Source organism: Rattus norvegicus, chromosome 8, assembly GCF_021556685.1.
Source record: "Rattus norvegicus strain SHRSP/BbbUtx chromosome 8, alternate assembly SHRSP_T2T, whole genome shotgun sequence".
Taxonomy (NCBI): Eukaryota; Metazoa; Chordata; class Mammalia; order Rodentia; family Muridae; genus Rattus; species Rattus norvegicus.
This window is the reverse complement of record NC_141541.1, coordinates 68,809,531-68,826,691: the sequence shown is the minus strand read 5'-3', so window position 1 is coordinate 68,826,691 and position 17,161 is coordinate 68,809,531. Positions and strand designations below refer to the sequence as shown.

Sequence of the window (17,161 nt, the reverse complement as noted above, 5' to 3'; positions counted from 1 at the left end):
GTGTGTGTGTGTGTGTGTGTGTGTGTGTGTGTATGTGTGTGTGTGTGTGTGTGTTGCTGGGGATGGACGGAGCTCAGAACCTGTACATGCCAGGCAAGTACAAGATTTCCCTCTATTATGGAAACCAATATCACTGTCATTCTTCTAGAACTGAATGGTGTAACATTGTCTGTAAATGTTTCTGGAGGTAAATAAGCACTAGAAGTCAATTTCTTTGTGTGTCTTCTACACTTCTTTCTGTTTTGTACAATAAAAACTTGGGTGCGGTTCTCTTTGAACTATTGACAGAATGTACTCACATTGTGTCTTCTTTTTTCCGGAGCTGGGGACCGAACCCAGGGCCTTGCGCTTCCTAGGCAAGCGCTCTACCACTGAGCTAAATCCTCAACCCACATTGTGTCTTCTAATTCACTAATTGGGTATGGAGTTGACTGCAGAGGAAAGCATCTACATGATGTGAGCAGAGAATAGCGGTTCATTCTTTGAGTTGTCCGGGAGCCCTGGAGACCAGGTGATCCCAGTTGCTGCAGCCATGTTTGAATAGGCCGTTGAGATGCTGACAGTGTGGCTTTTCCTTACAGCAGCTTCCTCCTGTGCTGCAAGTCTCCTCTTGCAACTATCAGAAATAGTTTTTTCTGAGGACAGTGTTTATAAGTCTTGCATTTTATTGAAGGGTCAGAGTTCACAAAGCAGGTATAGAAAAAAAAAAGAAAGGAAGGAAGGAAGGGAAAAAAAGGACAGGTGACTGTGTAAGCCAGTGGAGGGTCTGGGCACCTTTACAGGCTTGTTTATTCCCTTTTGTGGTTGTTGAAGAGGTGTGGTACCTCTAATGCACAGCACTACTGTTTTTGTTTTGTTTACAATTTCTATATGCCTTATTTTATTAAACTCTACTTCTGTCCTGTCTTATCTGTAGTTCTTTAAAACATTAATTCTGCTGGTTCAAAAGTACATTAAAAGGCTGCCCTGGCTATAGTGAGGCCTTCTGAAGCCGGGCGTGGCACTGAGCGTCCGTCTAGCCTCTCTGGAGAAAACCGTTGAGGTTAGTTATTCCACAGCTGTGTTTTCAGCCCAGCCATCACCTTTCTTCAGCAGGTACCATTTGTCAATTAGAGACTTCCTGAGACCTCTCAACCAGCTTATAAAGAAACACCCAGGATTTTGAAGTCACAGTGGATCTTCTAACTTATTCTATTGTAGTTATAAAGGGTCATTTTCACAAGTTCAAATAATTGAGGTGTTTTCCCCAAAGAAGCCTTCTTAAGCTAAAATTAAATGAAAGTCCTGATTGCTGGCTTTTTACACACCTTGCATCAGGCTGAATTCACACTTAAGCTGAGAGGCTGATAGCTATTCATGGCAATGAATTACCATAAGTGTATGTATTTATATTGTTTATTTAGAAAGAGGGTCTTGCTGTGTAGCATAGGCTAATCTTTAACTTGCCGTATAACCAAACTCCTCATTCCATGCCTCCTTGCCCTCCCCCACTGTCTACAAGAAGATATCCCGATCCCCCCAAACCCCCACTCCACCAGGGAATGATCCCCCCAAACCCCCACTCCACCAGGTCTCCCCATTCCCTGGGACCTCAAATCTAGAGGGTTAGGTGCATCTTCTCTCACTGAGGCCAGACCAGGCAGTCCTCTGTTGTATATGTGTTGGTGGCCTCATATCAGGTGCTGTATGCTCCCTAGTTGGTGACTTAGTGTCTGAGAGATCTTGGGATATTGACACAACCGTCAGAGAAAATTGAAAACATAAAAATCTCCAATCCAAAACATCCAGGAAATCCAGGACATAATGAGAAGACCAAATGTAAGAATAATAGGAATAGAGGAGAGCAAAAATTCCCAGCTCAAGGACCTGAAAACTTCTTCAACAAAATCATAGAAGAAAACTTCCCCAATCTAAAGAAAGAGATATCTATAAATGTACAAGAAGCCTATGGAATAGCAAATAGATTGGGCCAGAAAAGAAGATCCTCTCATTACATAATAATCAAAACACTAAATGCACAAAACAAAGAAAGAATTAACCAGATTTCTCACCATAGACTAAAAACCAGAAGATCCTGAGCAGAGGTCATACAGACCCTAAGAGAACACAAATGCCAGCCCAGGCTACTATACCCAGCAAAATTCTCAATCAACATAAATGGAGAAACCAAACTATTCCAGGACAAAACAAATTCAAACAATATCTATCTACGCATGCAGCCCTACAGAGGGGAGAGTGAGAGAGAGAGAGAGAGAGAGAGAGAGAGAGAGAGAGAGAGTGTGTGTGTGTGTGTGTGTGTGTGTGTGTGTGCGCGCGCGTGTGTGTCTGCGTCTGCATCTGCGTCTGTGTGTCTGTGATATAGATGTCCCCATTTGTGTCTGAGCAACCCACAAACACCTATTTTCTATACTTTGGCCAGTTTTGAATTCAGTGTTAACCTCTGTCTACTGAACAAAGAGCTTCTCTGCTGAGGTCTGAGAACTGTAGTGTGCATGGGTAGAGATCTGAATTTAGAGGGCAGATTGACACAATGTTCACTTAACAAAATATTAGTAGTGGGTTCACCCTTAAGGCCCATGAACTCTCCAACCATGTTCTTGCCAGTTATAGGCATATAACTTGCCAGTACTGTAGGCATACTTTCCCCCAACTGCCATAGAATGGACCTTAAATTCAGTAGGAATGTAATTGGTTACCCTCATAACACTGGGCCACTATTGCAACCATAGGCATGTCTTGCCATAGTTTATTCAGCTATAAAGAAAACTGAAATCATAAAATTGGCAGGTAAATTGATGGAACTTGAGAAAATTATACCGAATGAGATAACTCAGAACCAGAAAAACAAATGCTACATGTGTGGATTCCCAGCACTGAGTCTTTACATTCGATTACTTAACTTGGAGTACTCAGAGAATCCAGTGAAAATGGAGCACTGGTGGGCGTGGGAGGAGAAAAACCTTGAGGGAAGGTGTTAGAATAACAGCAAGACATTCGCAAAAGCCTTATGGAAACATACACACTCTCTCTCTCTCTCTCTCTCTCTCTCTCTCTCTCTCTCTCTCTCTGTGTGTGTGTGTGTGTGTGTGTGTGTGAGAGAGAGAGAGAGAGAGAGAGAGAGAGAGAGAGAGAGAGATCTTGATTGCCTTACTCTGCTCAGGGGATAGTGTTCTTCCCAGAAGCTGTGGGTTGAATTAGTTAATGCAAAGGTTCTAGAAATTACATGAAAGTTTTTGTTGCCTATTCTTTTTTTTTTTTTTTTTTTTTTTTTGGTCTTTTTTTCAGAGCTGGGGACCGAACCCAGGGCCTTGTGCTTCCTAGGCAAGCGCTCTACCACTGAGCTAAATCCCCAACCCCTTTGTTGCCTATTCTTAAAAGGAAGGCCCTTAAGCCTTAAAATTATTTGTGATTAATTGTTGGGCAGTGTTTTTCTTGGTTCAGAAACAAGAATAAGTAATTGAGGCCAAGATGTACTTATGATTTCCTTTTTAGTTTTTCTAACAAGGAGAAAGAAATTAAAAGTATATTCAGAAACAAATTTAAGGTATAAACCTATTAAATTCACAGTTTAAAAAGCAAACTCAAGAAACCTGCTAGAAACATCCCAAGTGGCTTACCTTCTCTAATGGTGTTTGTGCAGATGCATTGTAGAAGCCCTGCCAAAGGCAAGATGCAGTCCTTAGTGTTCAAATGAAACCCTAACTGTGGCAAGGTGGTCACTTGATACAGAGGCAAACAGACAAGGGCAAAGCACTGAAGTGATGAACATGTTCGTCAGATAATTTGGGCAGACACTCCTGTGTACAATCAATTATGCCCAAACCCAAATGTGTCTTTCCAATTACAGAACTTTTACATTTTATCCACTGGAGGAAGTGTGTTTCCTTTTGCAATCAAAACTCAAACCCAAATGGAAAGAATTATTTTCATTCATTAGGGATACAACCCCAAATGAAGAAATGGTTTCCTCTCTTCATTCTTCTACACCCAGTTTTGTAGCATACAGGATGTCCAGTCAGTTCACGTTACTCTAGCGTGTCATGCCTTCCATCAACTGGCTGACAGTTATTCCTCACTTTAATGAATTAATAAATAAAGCCAAATTGAATCTGATGTTTTCCAATATTCATAAATAACTTTTAAAAAACTGTGAGTGTTTTGCCTTCAAATGATAAGTGTTTTACATGTGTTTCTGGTGCCCATAGAGGCCTGAAGAGGCTGTTGGGTCTGCTGGATCTCTTTCTTCTCATAGGTCTTTTAAAGGCCTCATTCAGCAAATTCTGCCACGTAGTAGTCTCAGGAATCAGTCTTTCAGTGCTTCTTGTGGCCACAGCCCAGGATGTAAATCTGTTCAAAGGAGAACAGGACGGAGAAGCTAAGTTAGGGTTGCATTAGGGTCTGCTTACTTTGTTCACGTCTGCCTCAAGAGCTTTCAGCCCAAGAGTCTCCTCAATGGCTAAGCCATCAAATGCATACTTTTGAACATTTGAAAAGATTTAAATTTCTTTCTTGGAGAAAACAGACACCCTCTTTGTGACAGCTCCTAAGTCATCCGTTGCAAAGGGAAGGGAAGTATGAAGATCTGACCTTGATCTGACCTGACATAGAGGTCAAAGTGCACACTGTGATGAGTCCTAGCTTACTGCTGCCAGAATCTGGGTTCTCCTGGGACTGTTTTCCCTTCTCATTATGTGTTTCTTTTTATATTTTTTGTTGCTGATTTTTTGGTCTGGCAAATTTTAAGAATTGTTTTTTGGGCATTCCAAAATGACAAGACACTGGTGAGAGTAAGGGCTGTGTTGTCTTGGACGTCTTGAGCTCCGTTTGATAACCTTCTGGAGAATCAGCTTTGATTTAGCCGAGATGAAAAGTTTGAATGTTTAGGGTTGATTTTTAGTTGAAAAGGGCAGGTCTAGAGTAATACTTATTCTAGAATTAGATGATGCATTTAAAAATATGTTTTTGTGCGATTTTTATATTAAACACAGGGTTTCTGGATTTATGGGAGAGGCAGTGATTTGCCTATATCATTTCCCATGTTCTGTTTTGTCCCACAAAGCTATTATGACAAAGTCATATGCCACCGACATGTATGGGGACTGCTTCAATACATAGCATGACCCTAAATTATTAGCCCTAGAATTTATATAGGAGCTGCTCCTGCATGTGTACCTTCTCTCCAGAGAAGAAAAAGAAACAGTAGAGAGAAGTGGACAGGGGAGAGGGGAAAGGAAGACCAGCGAGCCTCATCTTCCTAACATAAATATATCCTGAAATGAGCATCCTGAGATGAACAGGCGGTAGTCTCTTAGCCTGTTAGCCTTAGGAATGTAAGCGAAGGCTCCAGATTTTATTTCTGTTCGGAATGTAAACACATAGCTCTGGGAAATAAATTTCTAGATTATTCTCAAGGCCTCTGTTTAATTACCCTTAAAGCCTTTACCATAGAGAAACTTGAAATAGTCACCATCTCTGATCACCTTGCACTTGAGGCCTGACTTTGAGGGCTGGGGTGGTCCAGTGCACAATCTGGATGCTCAGAGAACTGTCTTCACTCTGTCTAGAATGCTATTGTCTCCTGGTTCCCAGTGTCCTGGAGATGATCTTGATCTCACAGCCCCTCAGCAGTTGTAGATGGTCTTGATCTCACTGCTAGGGCTCATGGCACTGGCTCTGCATGTACATCCCGATGCCAGGCAGATGCTCAGAGACCCTCTACAGGCTCCTGGGTCTCCTCTGTATGCCAACTCTTCTTCGCTACCCACTACCCACATTCCGGGACTCCCAGCAGGCCCAGAATCTGCTCTGGGTTTCATCTGACTCGTGAGACCTCTGACTCTCTTTGGATCCTCTGCCAAGTGCATCCTGTGGTCTGGAAAGTGTCTCCAGGCAGAAGCCAAGGTGAATGTGACTTCCTGTGTTTTCTCTCTCTCAAAGGGGCACAGCCTCTGTACTATGATTTATTTAACACTTGGAGTCTATATTTTCTCCTGCTTTATAGCAGTTTATATTGTAATAAAAAGTCTGATATTATCATGGCTAAAACTGTATTTCTGTCTGTCTGTTTTTCAAACTTCTGATTAGAATCATCTCTACCATTTGCTTGTCTGTACCCTCAGCCAACGGAAGGATTGGCCTTTCTAGCCAAACCTTTCCTTATGATTGAGATGTACAATTTAGAAGAGGACAGAAGCTGTATATACTCTAGATTTTTACACTCTGCCCAAGTGTCATGTAGAGTCCAGAAGGCCCCCACACCCGCGTCTTCATTACTGTATCTCCCTGTAGAGATGGCGTTGTAAACTGTAGTTAGCTTATCCTAATCTGTATACAGAGATCAGCGCAGCTAAGTGAACTGCATTTGCAAGTGCAGGGCAGTGCTGTTTGGAAGGAGAGCATGCGTTTGTTTATACTGCTCGTGATGGAAGCACAAATACTGTGCTGTGTAAATTATGTAGGAACACATTTCCTGAGAGTCTTTACATAAGCTGCTGCCTTGGGATTTGATAATGTCAGCCTTTAACTTCTGCTGTAAGTTTTGAATCAATTGAAGAAATACAAGAGTCAGACAAATGGAGTTCAAAATAGCAGAGTGTGATTTTGATGTGCAGACTCAGAATCTGTTTATTTGCTTATTTAGTTGGGGTTTGTTTGTGTTGTCTTGTTTTGAGATAGGGTCTCTTTACTGATGTCTGGCTGTAGAACAGGCTGGCCTCAAACTCACAGAGATCTGCCTACCTCTGCCTCAGGAATGCTGGAATTAAAGGTATGCACCTCCACACCTGCCTTTAAAACTTTTATTTATTTATTTCTTTTTTTCTTTTTTTCGGAGCTGGGGACTGAACCCAGGGCCTTGTGCTTGCTAGGCAAGCGCTCTACCACTGAGCTAAATCCCCAACCCTAAAATTTTTATTTAATGTATTTGTGTGTGTGTGTGTGTGTGTGTGTGTGTGTATGTGTCTGTGTGTGTGTGTATGTGTGTCTGGTGTGTGTATGGGTGTGTGAGTGTGTGTGAGTGTGTGTGAGTGTGTGTGTCTGTGTGTGTGTCTGTGTCTGTGTGTGTGTGTATGTGTGTGTGTCTGTGTGTGTGAGTGTGTATATGTGTGTGTGTCTATGTGTGTATATATGTGTGTGTGTCTGTGTGTGTCTGTGTGTGTGTGTGATCTGTGTGAGTGCCTGTATGTGTGTGTGGGGGGGATGCACACAAAGGGCATCAGATTCTTAAGAGTTAGAATTACAGGCATTTATGGAAAGTCTAGCTTGTTACTTGGGTCAGAACTTCAGCCCCCATAATTATGCAGCAAATACTCCTACCTACCATATCATCTCTCCAGTCCCCCAGCATCAGGCAATATATCTTTTCAAATGTTGTTTATACCATTGCTGGCAGAGGAGTTGTAAGGTGAAAGCTATTTTCTGGGGGACGGGCAGAGCTAGAGCTCTGGTACCAGAGGTTCAGAAAAGACAAAGAGAGCAGAGGGTTCTTCTGTGTATAGTGGCCCCTCCTGTCCTTCCAGTGAGATTACCGTGTTTGCCTCTTTGAGGAGATTTTCCTGAAAGAAGCCATGCTGGTCATTTTCTCATTGCTGTGACAAAACAGCAGAGCCATCTAAGGAGGGCAGGTTTAGTCTGATTCACAGGTTCCGGGGTTGCTGGGTTCCAGAGTCTTTTACCCAGTTGCTGTTAGGGTGTACGAGCTCAGTTTATCATGCCTGAAGTGCTTTGTGGAAGGAGGCTCACAAGTTCCTAGCAGCTTGGAAGGAGAGGGCAAGGTACAGAGACTTGAGCTGGGCACAAAATATGCCCTGCGAGGGCACATTCCCAAGGACTGCTTCCTCTAAGCAGACCCTGCCTAAAGCATCCCCCTCTCCTCCAGTGTCCTATTGAGCTATGAATTCAGGCCTGAGATCGGAACCCTTGTGACCCAGTCACCTCCTAAAGGCTTCTGAATACCATTGCCTGAGGGACTAGGTCTTACCAGCTTTTGTTCCTGTGGCATCAAATATCTGAACTCTGAAGAGGCTGTGCATGCAGTGAGGGCTTGCTAGACAGGTGGACTCTTCACTCTTTCATGTTTGATTTAGCATTAAAGATGGCTCTAATGTGCTGCTGAAACCTGACCAGTCCAGGAAGGAAAATCTTATCCAATCTTGCAGAGCACTTGATTTAGATAAAAGAGGGAGCACTGTTTTCTTCTTTAAAAACTCTTACATGCTGGTCAGTCTTAGAGGCATTCACTTTTAATCCGAGCATTGGAGAGGCAGAGTAAGGCAGATCTCTATGAGTTTAGGCTAGCTTCGTCTACATAGTGAATTCCAGGCTCAAAACACACACACACACACACACACACACACACACACACACACACACACACAGAGACATACACACACACACACACACACACACACACACACACACACACACAGACAAAAGGACCCCTCCCTTGCATGCAAAAATAAAGGAGGAGGTGAGGAAATTTCTGGATTCTTGCAATGAAGGGATATCTAGCAGCTTTGTTTATCCCAAACACCTGAAAAGCTATGCCAGTGACCCAATTATAAGCTCCAAATATCTGAAAGGATGGTTCAAAGCTTCAGCTAGTCACTGGGCACTGTTTTGGTGTTTAAAATATACTTTTTATTTTAAAAAATTAAGTATATTAATGGTATTCAACTTGGAATTTACATATATGCTGTCATAATTAGCTTCAGGTGTCAATCATACACACCTGGGAAGAGGAACGTTCAACTGAGGTGTTGGCCTGTGTGCGTGTCTGTGGGGCATTTTTTTAATTCCTAATTGATGTAAGAAGGGTGAATCCACTCTGCACTGTGCCATCCCTGGGCAGCTGGTCCTGAGCTGTATAAGAAAGCAGGCTGAGTAAGCCAGAAGGCTGCGTGCCTCTCCTTCAGCCCCTTCCTCGGGGTTCCCGCCTTGAGTCCTGCTCTAACTTCCCTGGAGTATGAGCCAAACAAACCCTTTCCTCTGCACATTGCTTTTGGTGGTGACGTTTCCACAGCAATGGAAAGCAAAGTGGGACATTTGTATACCTGTGCAGTGACCAGGCCAGTTTGCACTTTTCAAACATGATACATTGTTATTAAACATAATCACCATGAAATACACAGATCTCCTAAACTCATTCCTTCTAATAGAAATGTAGTATCTGTTGGACAAGATCTCTGCACTCGGCCTTCCGCTGGCTGATCCTGTTCTAACTCCTTATAACCCCAATTCTGTTCAGTGCTTCTGCAAGGTCAGCTATTTTAGATTCCACATATAAGTGAGATCAAATAGATTCGTCCCTCTGTCTCTGGCTTGCTTCTCTTAGTCCAGTGTCATCCAGATTTATCCCTGCTACAAAGGACAAGATGTCCTTCTGAGGTGGACTAGAGTTGTGCTGTGTATGCATACCTCACTTCTTCTTTCATATGTGTATGTGTATGTGTGTATGTTTGTCTGTGTGTCTGTGTGTATGGTGGTGGTGGTGGTGGGACTCTTCACATCTTAGTAGACAAGGAAGCAGAGAGCAAGGGAAGAACCAGGGGCAGTGTCACCTTGGAAAACATACTCTAGTGACTTCTGGGTCAGCTGGGCCTAACCTTCAGAAGCCTCCTTAAATTGCACCACTGGGTGGGGAACAAGTATTCAGAACACTGTGGGCACACTAGACATCAAACTACGACACCTGTGTCCTCGCCAGCACCCACCCCTTGTGTTTTGAGAGTAGCCGTTCTAACACACATGACGAGGTAGTGTCTCGCCGGCTTCAGTTGGAATTTGATTATGATTTTTATATGCCTGTTGACTGGTTGCATACATGCTTTTGAGAAATGTCTATTTGGGTCCTTTTTCTTCATAAAACTCACCTAACAGCTTAGAAACAATTGCCAGTGTCTGTTGTAGACCTTCAAATCAGAGACTCATTTTTAACTTTAAGACAGATCTTGTGGTAAGTGCTGGATGAGTGTGTACGCGGGCAGTGTTTTTGTGCTGTGACCTGGAGCTTGCTGGGAGCTTGCTTACTGGGAGCTTGCTTACTGGGGAGCTTGCTTACTGGGAGCTTGCTTACTGGGGAGCTTGCTTACTGGGGAGCTTGCTTACTGGGGAGCTTGCTTACGGGGAGCATCACACATTAGGGTGGTGGCTTTTGTTCTCCTAAGCGAGCACAGGGGTTTTGAGTGTGCTCCCAGTTTTTCACAGAGGGCCAGTCAGGAAAATCTTACGGATACCAAGGGAAGTCTACCCCTGCCCAGCGCTGTGGCTGGTTGTGTCCCAGCTCAGTACAGTCTCTTTCCTGCCTTTCTCATTAAAGAACCCGTTTTTATTCCAGCCAGTTGTTGATAGACATTTCTTACCCATTTCTTTGTATAAAACACCAAAGATGACATGGAGAGTAGCAGAGATTGAATGTATAGCTTTGTTTCCTACGACTGTATGATCGAGTCACAGAGAACACAACCAACCCCAAGTGACAAGCAGGGATGCTGCGGGATGTAGGGAACCCAGCACCATGTGTACCAGTAGCCCCTTCACAGCACTTTCAGGGAAATTTCTGAGGAGCGGAATGTTCAAAGTCTCAGAATCATCAGCGTTCACCCCACTGGGAAGCTTGTTAGAGGTTCAGGCAGCCAAGCCACATAGTAGACCTCCTGGAGCAGCTTCCATTTTCTGGAGATCCTGGTGACTCGGGTGCACGGCTGGGAGGTGTGCTGCAGAAATTGCGGTTAACGGTGGCCTTAACTAGGTCAGGTACCAGTCGGAAGTAATCATCCTGGGCAAGGGCACAAAGCACCCAGTGCTGGGACTGGGGGTGTTGTCTCAGCTTGTGGAAGGGTTTACTGCAGGGAAGAAGTCTGTTAACAGGGAAAGTGAACCGGATGGAAAAGTAACAGTCGATATTCATGTGAGCACAGAGCTTCGTTTTTTGTTCACGTTAATGACAGATGGCAGAACCTTCTATTCTCTAGTACTCTAAGTTCAAGCCCCCCGCCCCCGTGCCCCACGTCCCTCCTGTGCTCTACTTCCACCCTCTTTCACCTCACAGAGCCATCTGTCTGGCTGACCTAAATAGGGCAGGCTCCTGCTTCCTGCTCAGGGTGAGACTCCTGTTCTCCAGGATGACTAGCATGCTCAGAATGGACGCCCATGTCTCTGCTCAGGGACCCCTTCCCCCACTGTGTTCCTGGGAGAGCTGGAGGCGCCCATTTGCCTTGCCCACTTCATTCCATCCTGTTGCTACGGCACTGATGAGGATTTCCGCCTTTTATAGCTGTGAACTACCTGTTTAAACATATGTGTGTGGACTCAAGTGAGTCAGACCTTCAACCCTCAGGAGATAGAGCTCTCTTTACAGATATATATTTGCAGATACAGATTATATAATGCATATATATGCAAATATATGTGCACATATGCATCCAGGAACAGAACAAGGGTTATAATTCTTTAATAATAATTGATATAAATTGATAACCAAGTAACAATTGGTGGTAGATTTCTGTGACCTGAGCTGGCCCCTGTTTTCTCCTGACAGCTTGTTCACTGTGTTAAGGGCGATGTCTGGGCCCTGCCCTTACAGCTTATTTTACTTTTAGTCCAGCGCCCACCTCCTTTCACCCAGCTGTCAATCACTGAGTGCCATTGTTTCATCATTGTGTTCAGGATTCAAATTAACTCCCAACCTGCTCTTCATCCTTCTTTCCCCTTCTGTTTTCAACTCTAATTCTTCTGTAAAAATAGGATTTCTTGTGGCTTTCATTTCTGCAAAGACCAATTGATCCAAGAAAATAGGATGTGAGCTTAGTCCCTTAATTTACTCTTTGATCTTTTTATATTTTTATTTTACTCATAAATTCAAGCCTACTTGTATTTCTTAAAACATATTATTGACATCTGTTAAATTTCTCTCTCTCTCTCTCTCTCTCTCTCTCTCTCTCTCTCTGTGTGTGTGTGTGTGTGTGTGTGTGTGTGTGTGTGTGCGCCCACAGATATTCTCTCAGAGTCTATAAGAGGGAGTAGAATCCCCTGGAGCTGGAATTACAAATAGTTGTGAACCTTCTAATGTAGGTGCTTGGAAGTGGACCGATGTCCTCTGTAAGAGCAGCAAGTGTTCTAACACTTGAGCCTTCTCTCTGGCCCCTATTCTAGGGTTTAAGACTGTTTGGTTTTTGATAGCCCAATTATTTGAAGTCTCAGCCAGTCTGACTATGCCACAGGTCCTCAGAGCGCTTCATTTCTTTGCAAGATTGAGCTGTTTTGTGGCTGTCTCTTACTATCTGTCTTTGGGAATTCTTTGGAGTTCTTGAGTCTAATCCATTGTCTGAGCTCTCTAGGCAAAAGCAGACTTAGATGTCTTTTTCCTAAAGACTCGACTCTTGGAGTATTTTAGAGCTGTTCAATGCAGGCTCACACTTCAAATTATGGTTTGTGTTTAAAAATACTCAGGTCAAACTTGGGCTCCCTCCTCCTGAGACTCAGTGTTGAGATGGGCAGTATCTCTGGGGAGCAGCTGGGGACGGCCATCACTATTCTGTCCTTGTTTGAGGGAGGACCTGGATTTATGAACTAATGACAAATTAGATTTCTCTAATGTGATCGGTTCCTGGGATCTGGCCACTGCCCCGCAGCATTGAAGATCCTGTAAAGTAAAGATTACTGTCAGCAAATCCTCCAGGGTGCGAAGGCCCACTTCACCCATTTCAGGGTCCTTTGCTTTGTCTTTTCTTCCTGGGTTCCTGCCTCTCCTCCTCTCTTTTCTCCTTTGTCCTTCTTTCCTCCCCCTTCTTGTCTCCCTTCCCTCTATCTTCCCTCCCCTCTATCTTCCCTCCCTTCCCTTCCCTCTATCTCCCCTCCCCTCCCTTCACTATAGCTTCCCTCCTTTCTCCTTCCTTCCCTCCCTTCCCTCTATCTCCCTCCCCTATATCCCCTCCTCCTCTCCTTTTTCTTCCCCTACTCTCCTCTTCCTTTCTTTCCTAGTTTTTTTGAGCAGATCAATTCATTTAAGATTTTTCAAATACATTTTATTCACCTCTTAAGTTCAATACAAATTCTTGTAATGCTTTTTTCTTTATGTTTTGCACTCTACTAATCATACATATTTTATGGGTCTGCCTAGTGATTTCATGTTTGATGTATGAATGACTGGGTGCCTCTGAGTATGAGTATGTGAGCATATGTGTGAGTGCGAATGTGTGAGAGAAGGTGTGTATGAGTGTGTGAGTGTGTGTGTGAGCTGCTGGAGCCGGCATTGAGGGACAGTGTCTGCCTTAAAGTATAGTTGCTTCCCCTCCTGGAGTCCTTTTTATGTTTGAGTTGCTGATGTGGATCAGTCAGCTCCCTAGGTCTTGCAGATCTCTGAAGTGGGGCATAGTGATCACAGCCATTGGGAATGCAACTTCCCACTACACACAGGCACATTTTACACTTGACTTGTGAAGATAGCATTTAGTGTTGTAAGTGGCACCACCAATTCTTTCAACCGTTAACCATTAGACCAACCCCAACAGAGAAGACTCATTCTAAGTAAAATTGAATTTTTTTGTTAGCTGACATTTTATACATCCTTAGTTTTTGATGATAGCATTACTTTAAAATTATACACAGCGATAAGAAACAAATCTTGGCTCTGCCGTCTGGCTGTAGATAGTAAAGAAGAGTACAAATAGGACCCACCCGTCATAAAATAAAGGCATTGCCCTTTCATGTGATTCTGGGCACACCGTTTGCATTTTGTCAGTCTATCTATCTGATTAGTAATAGACACCAGGATTCTAAGAATAGGATAAGGAAATCCACTTATCATTTTATTATCAGGAAGTTCTTTGGAATAGTTAGACTTTGTCCTATCATTTCATCCAGTCCTACAACTGTGCGCTTTTTATAAAGTAGTTTCAATTTTTCTAAATCATTTTTAAGAAAAAATTTACATGTAATAACATATAGTCATTTTAAGCATAGTCTCATAAATTTTGACAGCATCTGTACCTTGAAACCACAAGTGCAGCGAGTCTGAGAGAAGCCTAGAGATTACTCAGCACTCTCTCTTTCTCACATCCAAATGATCGCAAGCCCCTGCCCCTTTCCCAGTCGGCCTTCTGTGGATGGATCCTCTGCCCTTTATTCACAGAATGACTATCAGGGGTTATACTGTGTTTGGCCATAACACCCCCTCCCCTGCAATCTAACTTACAAGGAGCTTTCTACTCTTGTCCTTTTTCTTTCCTGTATTCACTACACATGTCTACTACATTGTGATTTTTCTGAACTACAGTTCTGGTCACATTACTACCACCACTTCCATTACCCGCTCCCCACCCTCAGCTGTCCTCCCCACTTCATGTTTAAAATCCCCTGATGGCTCCTCTCCGATCCACAGCTCAGTCGCTGGTAGAAGGGCATTGAGGCCGTGTTGGCTGTTTACTCCAATCTACTTATACTTCACGTCATCATTAGATTTAAATTTGCCAACCGCCCTTTCCTCCTGTTTTAAATGCCTTCCTGTAATGATCTTGACATGTCTCAAATGCTTTGACATACATTGAGATGTATCTTATACATTGAAATCATCTTATAGATCAGTAAAGATCAACTCTGAGGTGAAATAACCTCAGGATGGTTTTATTTGAATCTGGCCAAAATGTGAAGAACCGTCTGACTAGGGCAATAAGGAGGAGGGAGGGCTACTACTAAACCTGTCACGCTGCTGTTTTTCATAGCACACTTTTCTGTGTCCTACCATCATAGGGAGGTGTGGTTTCAACATAAATCCTGAAAAAGCATTTTTCAGCATGAGGATTTTTATTAGTTGAGTCTCACTGACCTCTGGTGTTAATGAATTCCCAGAATTATTATTGAGTATTATTGTGATTATTCACACCTTAAAAAAATCAAAATATCTGTGCAGTTTTCTAGATATCAAAAGATGATTTGTACATGTAAGGGCTAATGCCTGGAGTCTGGCAATACTGAATGACAATGGCTTGAAGGTTCCCACTAGCCTGTTAAGGACAGTTTTGTACAGTTAAGCAGAGTTGACTATGAACCTGTGATTTCATTAACAACACAGTTTATTGCCTATGGGATTCCTCTGCCTTTATTCACAGTGCTTGATGAGGGAGAAAGGGATGCTCTTGACAGATGGGGCATAGTGACCACACAGGAAGTTTCCATGTCACTTAGAACTCAATTATTATAGTCTAGGTGCTGGAGTTGATGCAAGGAAGCTTTTGTAGAGAGAAAGTCCAATTAAGCTGAGGAGTATTTTTCTGTGACATGTTCTCGTGAAGGGGGGGTTTGACCAGCACAGGCAAGTCCACAATGGCACACAGGGTCCTTGTGCTTCACAAGTGGAATTGGTGCGGAGATTAGACATGGGAGAATAGCTTACAGCTGACTGAGGAAACCCTGTCATAGGCTGGATCTTCAGTGCGTCTCTGGGAAGTGTGGACTGAGGCATGTTTGGGGTCTAGAAGTTCAAGACAGTTACACATGCCATTCACAGAGTGAGCTGTGATGTGTTTAGAATCATTACAAAGCTGCATCACTGAGACTCACCCTGAAGTCACAGCAGTTGAGGCAATGGGGCAGTGAAAAATACACACATTTATCAAGTATAGGTCTGGAAATACCCACATAGATACAACCAGATGGATTTCAACAAAGAGAGCACACATCAGTGTGGGAAGATGTAGAGTTGGACCTTTTATTAAGTGAACTCAAAATGGGATGTAAGCCTAAATGTAAAACTCTCAAAACTACATTGTAGAACAAAACCCAGGCAGCCTTCAGGAAACAAAACAGGATTTAAAAAACAAAACCAAACCAGAAATTACTAGGTTATACTTTATTGAAATTAAAGCCTCCTGCTCCATGAAGGGCACTGTGGAGAATGGAGAGGGGTCAGGAAGCTGGTTCCGCAGGTAAAGGCATACAGTGCCTCAGTGCCTGCGGGCTTGAGCTGACTTCTGAGACCCACATGGTGGAAGGGGAGAACGGCTCCCACAGCTTTCCTCTGCCCTTCACACGCGTGCTTTGGCATGTACACATCCATACACACACTACATAAATAAACACATACTTATAAAGAAACATAATAAATACTCTCGAGGCATAAATCTGGTTAAGGACAGACAACCATAATGTATTTGCGGGAAATTATAAGCTCAACAGTAAGAAAGCAAAGAATCCACTGAAAACGAGCAAAGGCTCTGAAAACACCAGGAACACACAGTACGGGCAATGCACTTGTGAGAGAGGCTCAAATCACTTGACCCTGGGGAACTGCAGGGTAAAAGATGGCATAGCACTGTTCCTCTGGGGCAGTTGGCATCTAGAAACACTGATGAATACCTAATGCTGGCAGGGATGGCCGCTGATAGTACTGGACGAGTTTCTTACCCAGCCAGATAACCGTCTTTATGTGTGACCCAGCAACTGTATTCTCGAGATGTTTCCCGCTGAGGGAAACATGTGCACACAGACAGCTGTGGACAAGGATTCCCAGCAGCCTCACTCAGCCTCTGTAACTGAATGGAGAAATGATACACTCATGCGATGAAATATTACTCAGTTATGAAGGGAAATGCACCACGGAGCCAGGAGAAGGCATGGATAGATGCCTGACAAGTGTACATTGCCAAATGAAAGAAGTCTGTCCATAAGACTCTATCATAGTACATGATTCCAGCCATCCAACATTCTGGAAATTGCAGAACTCAAGAGAAAATGATTGATGCTTATCAGGAATTTGGGGTACAGGGCAAAGTACAGGAGAGTTTCACAAGACCATGAAATTATTCCGTATAGTACTTTAGTAGTAAGCACATACCACTATGCATTTGTCACAAGTCATGGAATGTTAGAGTTCTAGAGAGTGAACTTCAAGGTGTAAAACATTTTAACAAATTATCAAGGGACATGGGAATCCCAGGATGAAATGCAGGTTCTGACTTTCCTAAGTTCTGACTGTATTGCAAACATATGAGGTAATCCTAGGTATGGAGGGCCTTGGTGGCCTACATAACATTGGGAATGGGGACTAGACCCCTAAGCATAGTCATCTGATCGAGAAAATAATTTTGTGGGTGCGGTTTAAAGAATTTAGTCACACACACACACACACACACACACACACACACACACACACACACACACTGAAATA

At 43.3% G+C, this 17,161-nt stretch overlaps 1 protein-coding gene across 23 annotated transcripts in view; it reads left to right on the top strand.

Annotated features, from left to right (window-relative positions):
- Lrrc49 (leucine rich repeat containing 49) overlaps window positions 1-17,161 on the top strand; it is a 107,256-nt gene that overhangs the window by 41,894 nt on the left and 48,201 nt on the right.